The sequence below is a fragment of the Terrapene carolina genome, unplaced genomic scaffold (genome assembly GCF_002925995.2).
Source record: "Terrapene carolina triunguis isolate 2854851 unplaced genomic scaffold, T_m_triunguis-2.0 Scaffold132, whole genome shotgun sequence".
NCBI lineage: Eukaryota > Metazoa > Chordata > Testudines > Emydidae > Terrapene > Terrapene triunguis.
In genome coordinates this window covers 20,666,016-20,676,583 of record NW_020664483.1, presented here as the reverse complement: position 1 = coordinate 20,676,583, position 10,568 = coordinate 20,666,016, and positions in this window count along the sequence as shown.

The window sequence follows — 10,568 nt, the reverse complement described above, 5'->3', positions numbered from 1 at the left end:
CTGGGAAAGATTCTCTCACCAACAGAAGTTGGTCCAATAAAAGATATGATTTCACCCACTTTGTCTCTCTAATATCCTGGGACCTACACTGCTACAACTACACTGCATACATTAGGAGAAATATTATTTTATCGTGTACGTATGCATTATAGAATGACTTAAATTTCATCCTAAAACCCATAAATACAGCTCTTGGTCCCACTGTGGGTAACAAAGGGACCAGCAATATCATTTATTACCCTGTTGCTATTAACAAATAGAGTGTAAGAGTGTTGATTTACCCATTCACTCTTGAAAAGGTGTTGAAAAGAATTACCCTACTTCTCTTTCCCTAAAGACCCCAGATGAAGGAGTGGGCCAGACAGTTTCCCCCTCAGGAAGCACAAACAAGCCATCATCCAAAGTTACTGGGAGGAGAAGGGTATTGCAGGCAACTAGGTCCCCAACTCAGAGGATGTCACTTGATATGGGGGGTTCCTTCTGGAAGAAAGGGAGAGCTGAATGAACCTTTTTTGAAGTTTTTTTGAACCTTTTCTGAAGTTTATGAACCTTCCTCACTCTGTATAATTCTTAATAGTTTGAAAATATTTTCTTTGATTTTCATCTGCGTGGATCAAAAAGGCTGAGTTTCCTCTTGATTCACCTTGAAACCCGGTGGAAATAAAAAGGTTTATGTAATTTCTGTCCATCGCTCAGACAGATTTTCTCAAAAGTGGCCCCACATTTTGCCCCCAAAAGCCCTTAGGGAATCTTTTTTTGATGGACCTGATCTGTGTTTTAATTTTTAAACAAAACTCAAAACCAGAGTCATTGCATGAGAGTTTGGGTTTCATTTTGTGAACATTTTGCACAGCATTACTTATACTGTGTTGGCTATATTACTGCATTATACTGTACTGCAAAGTAACTCCGAAACTACTACGCTGACTATTGAATCAAATCATACTGTACCAAGAACTAACAGTACAGTAATATTATACTATCAAAAACTCACTGTAATGTACTGTACTGGATATGGATATAGGGCCAAATTCTAACCTCAGTTATCCCAAAGTAAATTTAGGAAACTGTAGTTAAATCCATGGATGAGTCATTCCTGGATTTACATTTCTGTGTAACTGATCTCAGGATCTGACCCATGTTCTCAGCTTTTACCATACCCAAAACAGATAAATCATGATAGCATATATTTGATATAGTTTATATTGCAAAATTTATGGAGCTAAATACTGCATATCTATTATCAGAATTGGCCCTTTGTTGTAACTGACTGGAACCCTACTGTCTCTAGAGAGATTTAAACTGTTCAGTAGATGGTCATCAGTGTTCTTGCATATGCAATATACATTCTTTGTGCAATACCCATAATGTGATAGTATATGCTTTTTCCTCCTTTAAAAATGTCAGAAATGGAAATTCCAGCTATTTGACACTGCAGTAACTTGCTGAGAGAGGGCTGAATGTGTAGCTTTTTCTATAATTGTTTTGAGCAACTGTCTGGGTTGTAATATTGCAATAATTACATGATGAAGTCATAATTAAAAAGAAAAAAAAAAAGAATTTGGGGCCTACATAATTTAAACAGGACCCAATTTTATCAAATATGACCCATTAGGTTGTCTGGCCTGTACCTTATAAGACATACCAAATTTTAAGCCGATAACTCAAATGGTTCCTGAGATATAAACTTGTGAAAAGTCACAATTTTGCATTGTGCTGAAAAGCCACCTTACAATACAGTGACTACCATAGCTCTTTAATATCCAGCAGAGTTCTCCTGCTGTGCTTTGTCAGTCGGTAGCAACATCCAAGTCTTCTTGTAAAAGTAATTCACACTTTTTTCACAACACTGTTGCTTTAATTACCACTGAACTCTGCTGTTGCTCAGACAGGCCTAGCAGGACCAAGAGAGGGTCAGCACCGCAGTCACTGCAAAAGAAGCAAATGGCTTTTTTTTCTTACTTTAATATTAACAAACCATCTTTGATTGAAATGTTCCTAGCTTCTGAGCCCTAGTCTTGTCTCTGTGCTCTCTTGGGGTATTCATTATCAAAGGATACCCACAGATGACAATCTAGAAAAACATCAGAAATAATACCTAAAGTCCTAATCAGAAACTTCAAGTAAAGAAAAGACTTACATATCTTTAACATGCAAACAACTGATTGGATTTGTTGTATATGCACACTGAATTTCTGATGGAAGTGGACAAACTAATCAACATACTGTACATTTTTAGGCATTATAAATTATTGTTATTCATTCATATGCAATTCCTTCATTTTTCTCATATTTAGTTGATTTTTAACACCTCGTTAGAGCCAAACACTTCTATAGTAGAATAAGAAGGCACATTGCAAAGTTAAATTATAATTACAAAAAAATGTTTCATCTCTGTCCTATAGTATTGCCTAAGAAAATATCTCACATTTATGTAACATCTTTCACCCCTAAAAGATTGTGAAGTACTTTTCAGACGTACAAGCCTCATTTTCAAACTCAGGTTCTTAATTGAGATGCCCAAATTTTGCAATTGGCCAGGTACATTAGAATGTAATTGCCTTAATGCCCATTTGGACACCTAACTCAGGAGCCCAAGTTTGAAAATTGTCTCTCTCTCCTCTACATTCCATATAGAGGAATCAATATACTCACTGCTGAAATGCAGCAGCTTCTGTGGGGAACACAGGTGCTCTTTATCAGAGCACAGCAACATTACAGAATAGTATAGAGCAGGAAATGTGAATGAACTCTATATCCAAATGACACTGCAGAAGAAATTTAGGTAGACAAAATTTAGTTACCCAATGTTAGAACCAATACAGCACACCAACCCTCTAAAAAATGCTGTGGGATCTTTGACAGGACCTCTGTTTCACATCTCACCTGAAAGATGGTAGTTCTAACTGAATCATGCCATTTAACTCTGTATTAGAGCACAGATCCATTTCCGATTTGGAGCAGACTGCCACCTAAAGAATCTCCAATTAATATCACATCCTGCAGTGCTCTGGTTTTACTTGGAGACCTCTCAACCCATGAATTGACCAGGACTGATCCTGCTTAATTTATTAAATCTGACAAGTTCAAAGCTAGAGATGGCATAGCTACAATCTAGTAAAATGCTCTAAAGTACAACAGGCCATAATTAGGGATGAGATTTTTCAAAGGCACAAATGGTGGTTGGGCACTCTGATCTCATTGACTTTCAATGGAAATTAGATAGAAACCTCTCCCTAGATTGTTTGATAGGAAATAATAATAATAATTAATAAAAAAGCCAGTACAAAAATACCCCATTCACCCAACTTTAAAAAAGTTACACTAGTAGTTTTGAATAGCCAGATAACCCACCTATTTGGTACCCTAGGGGAATAATTCTAAAAATGACCTCCCTGCGTTGCATTGCACCAAGCCTTTATTTATTTATTTTATTTATTTATTATTATTCAATACTGCACCCAAGACAGGAGGGAGATGTTTGAAAAGGAGAGCAGGGAAAATAAGTTTGTGTTTTTAACATAGTTACAGAAAAGGTAGCTAAAGAGGCAGAGGAGGGAAGGGGGTTGTATATCCTATGGGTCTTTGTTTATGAGAACATTCTAGCACTGAGTCTGTCCAGGGGATAAGAATTCTGGTTATCACATATTGAGTCAGTTAAGAGTAAATGTAGGCATGTGTATTATACAATGTGGTAAAATCCTCCCCTTACTGGGAGCAGCAATGAGTAGGCGGTTGCATGATCTGAACTTGACACATACAGCTGGCACAGGACAGGAAGTCTCACTGTGAGTGAGCATAACATGTGTCAGGCAGCATGTTACTGCTCCTCTCAGCAGGAACAGTGTGTATTTCTTAACCATTGCTGGCTAGCACTTGTTGCTGGTGGTAGCATAAGTGCTAACCAGTCGGGATGCTGGATATGCCCTTGCTGCTAGCCTGGTGTATCACCCCGTTCATTCTATGGCGGCATCCTGCATTGCTGTTTCTGTGAAGGTATCCATCTGGCAAACATACCTCCCAGTGTGCTTTCTGGAGGTGTTCTCACCTGGCATGCTTCTGGTATTCTGCCTGGCTTTTTGTGTGGGGAAAGAAACTAACAGAAAGCAGGATTTGCCTCCTGTGTATTGGCGTGGTATCATTCCTTAGAGTATAGTTTCTGATTCCCTGTTGTCTGGGGCAGTATTTTCTAATTATGCTTTGGACTGGCTCTAATGGAAACCATTCCTAAACCATAATAAGTAAAGAAATTGAAATAAGTGCTTGATATATGGATTTGCAGTGGCCTGCATACATATAGCTAGATACATATAGCCAGCACACAAATTTTTTTTTCACGGAAGGAGAAAGTTATCCACCAGCATTAGTAAAAAATAATCTTGCTTCTTAACACATTGCTGAATGATTCAGCCAGAACTACAATTCTCTCTTTTCTAACTCCAACTCTTTATTGCCTTCAGATTATGTACACTTTTCTGCAAGTGAGCAGCAGATTGTCTGCTCTGCAAAAAGACAGCCTCAGGTGGAATCACTTTCTACAAGTTCTTTATTTCTTATTAACTATGTAAAACTTCTTCGTCTTTTAACCATATGTGCAGCACTATAAGAGTAACTGATCAACAATGTTCTCAATGAGTGACATTCCTGCATTAGGGTGGAGAGATTGTTTCTCAAGTTTGAATATAGCCATGCCAGTATTTGTTACATTCTCTTTTCTGATTCTGTAAATTCACAGATAAGGGAGGCAGTAAAAGCCAGAGCTGCCACTGCCATGAAGCCAATGAAACCTGTGTGGTTTAACCATTTTTAAAAAAAAATACTTGGATTGTTTCCAATCTCATCTGTGCTGGAAAAAGTACCACACATCGCCCCTGTCGTCCCCTATCTCTCCCCCAGATCTAACAGACCGCTGATGAATGTTGCCAAAATAGCCAAAAATATTCAGGGCCAAATTTATGAAAGGACTAGAAGAAGACAGTGAATCTGAGGCATGCAAGAGCCTCTGCAAGTTATCTTACAGAGATGATGATCCAACCCCACTGGATAAACCTTGGGATCACAGATCTCATCTGGTGGTTCCCAGAGAGATGATGCACCCGGAACACAAGAAACCATTTACAACTTTTTTTTTAAGAAAGAAAAAAAATCTGAAGGAATTTAAATGAAATTAAAAAAAATCAAAGCACCACTAGGATGGACAGAAAAGGAGAATGTTTCAGACCATCTGGTCTGGCCAACGGATGCTCTGTGCACAACCTTAGGGGAGAGGGGACAGTAATGGCTTAAAGTCACCTTTGCACTTCGCCAATCCTAATAGCATTCATACTTGAACTTCTACATAAACCAGAGCAACCTCAAGACTGCTCTAACTTACACTGACAGTAAAGTCACCCTAGGAGCCATTCCACTAGCGAGAGCCTTGGTGAATCACAAAGTACCATGCCCACTCCTTAAGCCTGTTGGGGAGATTTTGCCAGAACCTGGGACTGGATGACAAGGGACCTATCACTTGATAATTGCCCTACTCTGTTAATTCCATTTGAAGCAACTGGCACCGGCCACTGTCAGAAGACAGGATACTGGGCTAGATGGACTGTTGTTCTGACCAAGCACAGCCATTTTTATATTCTTTGTCCTTAAACAGTGTTGGGCCCAGTTTCTGAGAAAATAGGCGTAATTCCTGCTGGCACATCTGGAAGAGATAAATAAGGAGAATTTAAAAGATCATGGTGAATGTTTTGCCAAGCTCTGTAAGAATATTGCACTCGTGAATGACCTGGAAAAGAGCGGAAGTAGAAATGTCACCAGCCAGCAGTGGAAACACCATAAGCAGGTTGAAGAATGAGGTGCTTAAGAATCCAGTGGTTGTTTGGAATTTCTTTCAAAAACTAGAATGTTCTGGAGAAAGTCAAGGAAAATCTTCCATCCAAATAGCAGAAAGGTAGTAGTGACCAAATACAGAAATTGCTTATGGCCTCATCATGTCTCAAGATCAGAGAAGTGTGAGATACAACAGTAGCTAACTGACCATCCCAAAGGACTTAATTATTTTTCCTGTGTTTTGGTCAACAGGGAGACTTTCCTGGGCAGTCATGGCAAGGACTGATGATAGCTGGGTCATGGGGAGAATGTGTGAGGAGGAAGGTAAAAAAAGCAGCCATAAATTTGGAGGGGGGATCTAGGCTGAGAATCTTCACCCCCATCAACACTGGAGTTACTCCATATGGCCTGACCACAGCTCTGTTCTTCGGTGAGAAGCCAAGGGATATCAGAGTTTAACTGGACTATGAACAGGTGATGGTGCCATTTTATGAGCCCAAATCATCACTTTTGCTGCCTTTTTCACAAAGAAAGTCTTCCCCTGCTTTAGTGTCTGGTTTCTAGGAGGAAGTCTGAAAACTAAAGATCGTTTTCCCTTCTCCTGTTGCGTTGTCATCCCTTTCCTGCCCTATTCTTGGCATCCTTCTCACTGTGTTTTGATGTTATTACTAATTGTGTTATCTCTCCAGTTTAGATTGCAGGCTCCTGGGGGCAGGTACCTTGTCATTTTATTGTGTTTGCAAGGTGACATGGCCACCTCTGGTGTGATATAAATAATAGATTATAATAAAAACATCTAGATGTCATAATTGTCAGTCAGCTGTATTCATGCAGCATCAGGGATAGAACTCATGACTTAAGTGGAGGCTTCTAGCTAAGATCTTCAGTGCTGGGACTATGGCTTCCTATGTGTTTTTTCAGCACCTAACAAAATGGGGCTCATATTCTATTTCAGGCCTTTGAACTCTACTACAGTACAAATAAATAATTATAACTAATGAGTTTCCAAAGCAGTTGCATTTCTTCAACTCTTTGAAGGAACCAATCTACGTATGCTTCAAATATTCCACCAAACCCAAGGCAGTACTAGTACTGGTAATATGTTGGTCTATTATATCCCTTCCCTCTTCTTTGTTAAGGCAGTGTTTTTCTTCTTGGAGAAAAACATTGCCTTAACTGAAAGTATTCAAGGTTCACAGAAATTCAATCCAACAGTTGAATGCTGGTTTGAAACCCCACTTAGACTATACCAAGAGGATTGATGAGAATATGCCAAGTTTCTCTCTTTCTCTTCTGGTCTTATAATCAAACCTGAACCTTCCTGGATTACACATGCCATTGGAATTTGGTTAGAGTTGGTCTCACTAACGTTTGTGGGTTAGCTTTTAATGTATACTATAGACATATATAAAACAGTATACGTTTATTCTTCAAAAAATAAAAATTCATTTATATACACACAGTGTTTGGGCAGCTACAAAATATATGTTCTTTCTCTTTTAAAGGGAAATACATATTGGTAAAGTGTATTGTAATGTTCTAAAAGCAAGAAGAAAACATGATAGCTAAAACAATATAATCCTTCTGAATGTGGTAACAATTTTTAATACTCTACTATAGAATGAGGAATTCAGGCTCAGTGTTTAATAATGTGTTGTAGAACAGACAATGAATGCAGTCACATCCACAAAAGATCTCTATTGGCTTCGTCCTGACCATCTGACCTTACTTTGCTACCACTGTACTTGACAACCATACCAACCCCACAAACAGGGAAGTATCTTAGCCTTTTCAGATTTAAGATACTGTTAAAGCTTATGAATCAGATTTCCCATATGTGGACATGACAACTATGAAAAAACTATAATTTAGGACATACAGTATTCTCTTTATCCTTTTATGTGGAATTTCACTTTAATGTGATGCAAATGATAGTAAGAAATACATTCACAGAATGTTAAAGCCTTCCTATTAAAAATTCTGTATGCATTTTATATTCTAATTCATGTACAGTCAAAAACCCTGATAAAATCACAGTCCTGATTTGACTGCTGCACTTATCGTATTAATGAGGATACTTTATGCCTTTTGAAAATTGGGATATAGTCCATTATGTGATTGTAAATGATGTGATTGTATCACATCAATTTGTTATTCAATCCGACCCCTCCCTTCAGTCAACTTTGTATATAAGAAGAACCATTGGTGAAGGCATGCTGAGGATGGAAAAGCTAAACTTGAAATTAGTCTTTTCTTCTTTTGTCTTATTTTTACTTGTTAAAAAGAGAATATTTTTTTCTGAATCCTAAAATTCCCTCTAACTCTAGAGGGAAATTCAAAAAGGAATTAAAAAGCACATAAAGGAGCACCAGACAAGGTTCCCTAAAGGTATGTACTTGCTTTATCATACAGCCACAACAAACTAGAGCAGCTCCATTAACTTTCTGGCTGATCATGTAATGACTAAACCTAGGAAATCCTTCCGACCCCCCAAAACTGTAATATATTAAGGATTGAAATCTACTGTTGGTGTTGTTTGCAAAAAGGGTTCTTTGATTGTGATGTATTTACAATTTTTAATATTTTCATTTTTCTTAATTACTGACCATCATTTATTCTGCCCTTTAGAAACACTCAGTGGGTGTAATGCATTGGAACAGCTGCAGATGTCCTTGTAGCTTTTTCTCTACTACCCTAGTTTCTATTTTTGAGTCAGTGGCGATATGTGTAACTTGGTGAAGGTCAAAAATCTGTTTTCCCCACCCAAAGCTACTATGTGGCTTGCCACTAGTAAGAGAAACTCCCTGACTGACATGATCAAGTTTTATAAACTTTCTGCAGTTTAAATCCCAAGGCTGGGAAACTTTTGTGGCAATAGGGCTCCTAACTCAAAGACACACTGAATGCAGCACTATAACTAGTAAATTAAGTCTGCATTCTAGTGTTCTTTTCCCCCTGGCTTCTAACCATTATGCATTTAATTCTCTCTGTAATGGGGTCTCCACCATTACCTTCTGAAGCTAGTACCACTCTTACTGAGTGTTAGTGGGTGTTCTTGGGAATGCAACCACCTTCACTCTGTTTCCCAATGGCTGCCTGTTGCTCTTTGTATAGTAAATGTTATCTTCAATTTTACTTCCTAGAGCATTTATACATTTAATCTCTTCATAAAAAATTTTTGCTGCTATCTTAAACTTCACTGAGGTAACATTGCTATATGCAGCAGAATATGCTCCAGTGTAGAGTTTATTAGAGCTTTGAAACACAAATAATCAAATTCTTAACACACAAAGTGCAATCTCATATTTCTAACTTTTGGTCCTGTTCACCTAGGAACCTGATCTGAAGGCTTTATCAAGATATATGTTTTCCTTGAGTTTGGTTGTCATGGATGAAACTGCTGATGTTTTTTATGATTCTGTCAATGTCATGCTATAATATGAACAAATGTATTAGAACACACACACACACACACACACAGGAAATTAGCACAATGGAACATAAACATTTTTTTATTTTAAAATGACCTTTTGTGGTAAAGAGAAGGTGTTTCACTAGAATATATTTAAAGGTCATAGGAACCTTTAATAGTGGTAGATAAATTTTGCCCTATTTAAATTCAAGCCCAATAAGAACTTTATACAATCTTTTGGACAAAGCTTGCAACGTTCTAATCTCTGCAAATCCACTCTGTACCGTTCACTGCTCTTATTAATCAGTTCTACAGAGCTGTACTCTTCTCAATACTGTTACACACACTGCATTTTTATTCTTCAGCTTCAGCTTGGCCTTTTCTATATTTTTGCTTCGTCTTACATTCAATTACCCACAGCCTAGTTTGCAGAATAGGATACTATTGGCGGCTGCATTTAAGCAACAGCACATTATGTCATCTTGCTTCATATATTTCACTCCAATCTTTTCTAGGATAAAGCTCATTTGAGAAATCTTTCCTCTGCCTTTGGGGAGAAATTATTTGCCTTCTTTCATTTGGTCTGAAATTTGCCTTCTCAATGCCTTTGTTTAAAAAGAAAACTTATTTACATCTTCTTGGATCCTATTAGTTAGCTAAATTGCCTAATTGTTGCAGTATTAGGAATACCAAGTCATTTTCTCTCTCAAATCATTGTGGCACTATTTTATGGCTTCCATAATAGCATTTAGTGGTCCAAATTCAGAGCTTACTTTCTTTAGAAGGTTTTTGTATTTATTCTAGTGTATACTGTCATATCTGAGAAGACCATATCCCTCCCATACATATGAAACTGGGATAAGCACTCTTTGAAAATAGAAGATATTAGCCCAGTAAAAGATTCCCTCTGAAAATCTCCAGTGTCTGAATGAGTGCCACCTAAAGAAATTCACTGTCAGTCCTCAGGGATGGTACTTGATATTCAGTTCTAGATTAGTTTAGCATTGCTGGTTCCTTTTAATTAATTTCTCTATCCAAGTTTTGATGGATCCCTCTCTCTCTCTTTTCCTGCACAGTCTTTGGTAAACAAGGGCAAGTAACCTCATTATGACATATAGCAAGAAGTCTTGCACCCTACTGAATTTTTCTAACACTTACTATGTATCAGCAGATAATAAAATAATTTTCTTTCTATGAAAGAGAAGCATACAACATGTATTAGTAACTTTCTGCATCTTTTCTTGCAACATTGATAAGCCTTGATTGATTTTGCCCAATGGCCAAATGTCACCTTAACCTAGTTAAGCTCAAATCCCATTGAAGACAAAATTTCCTT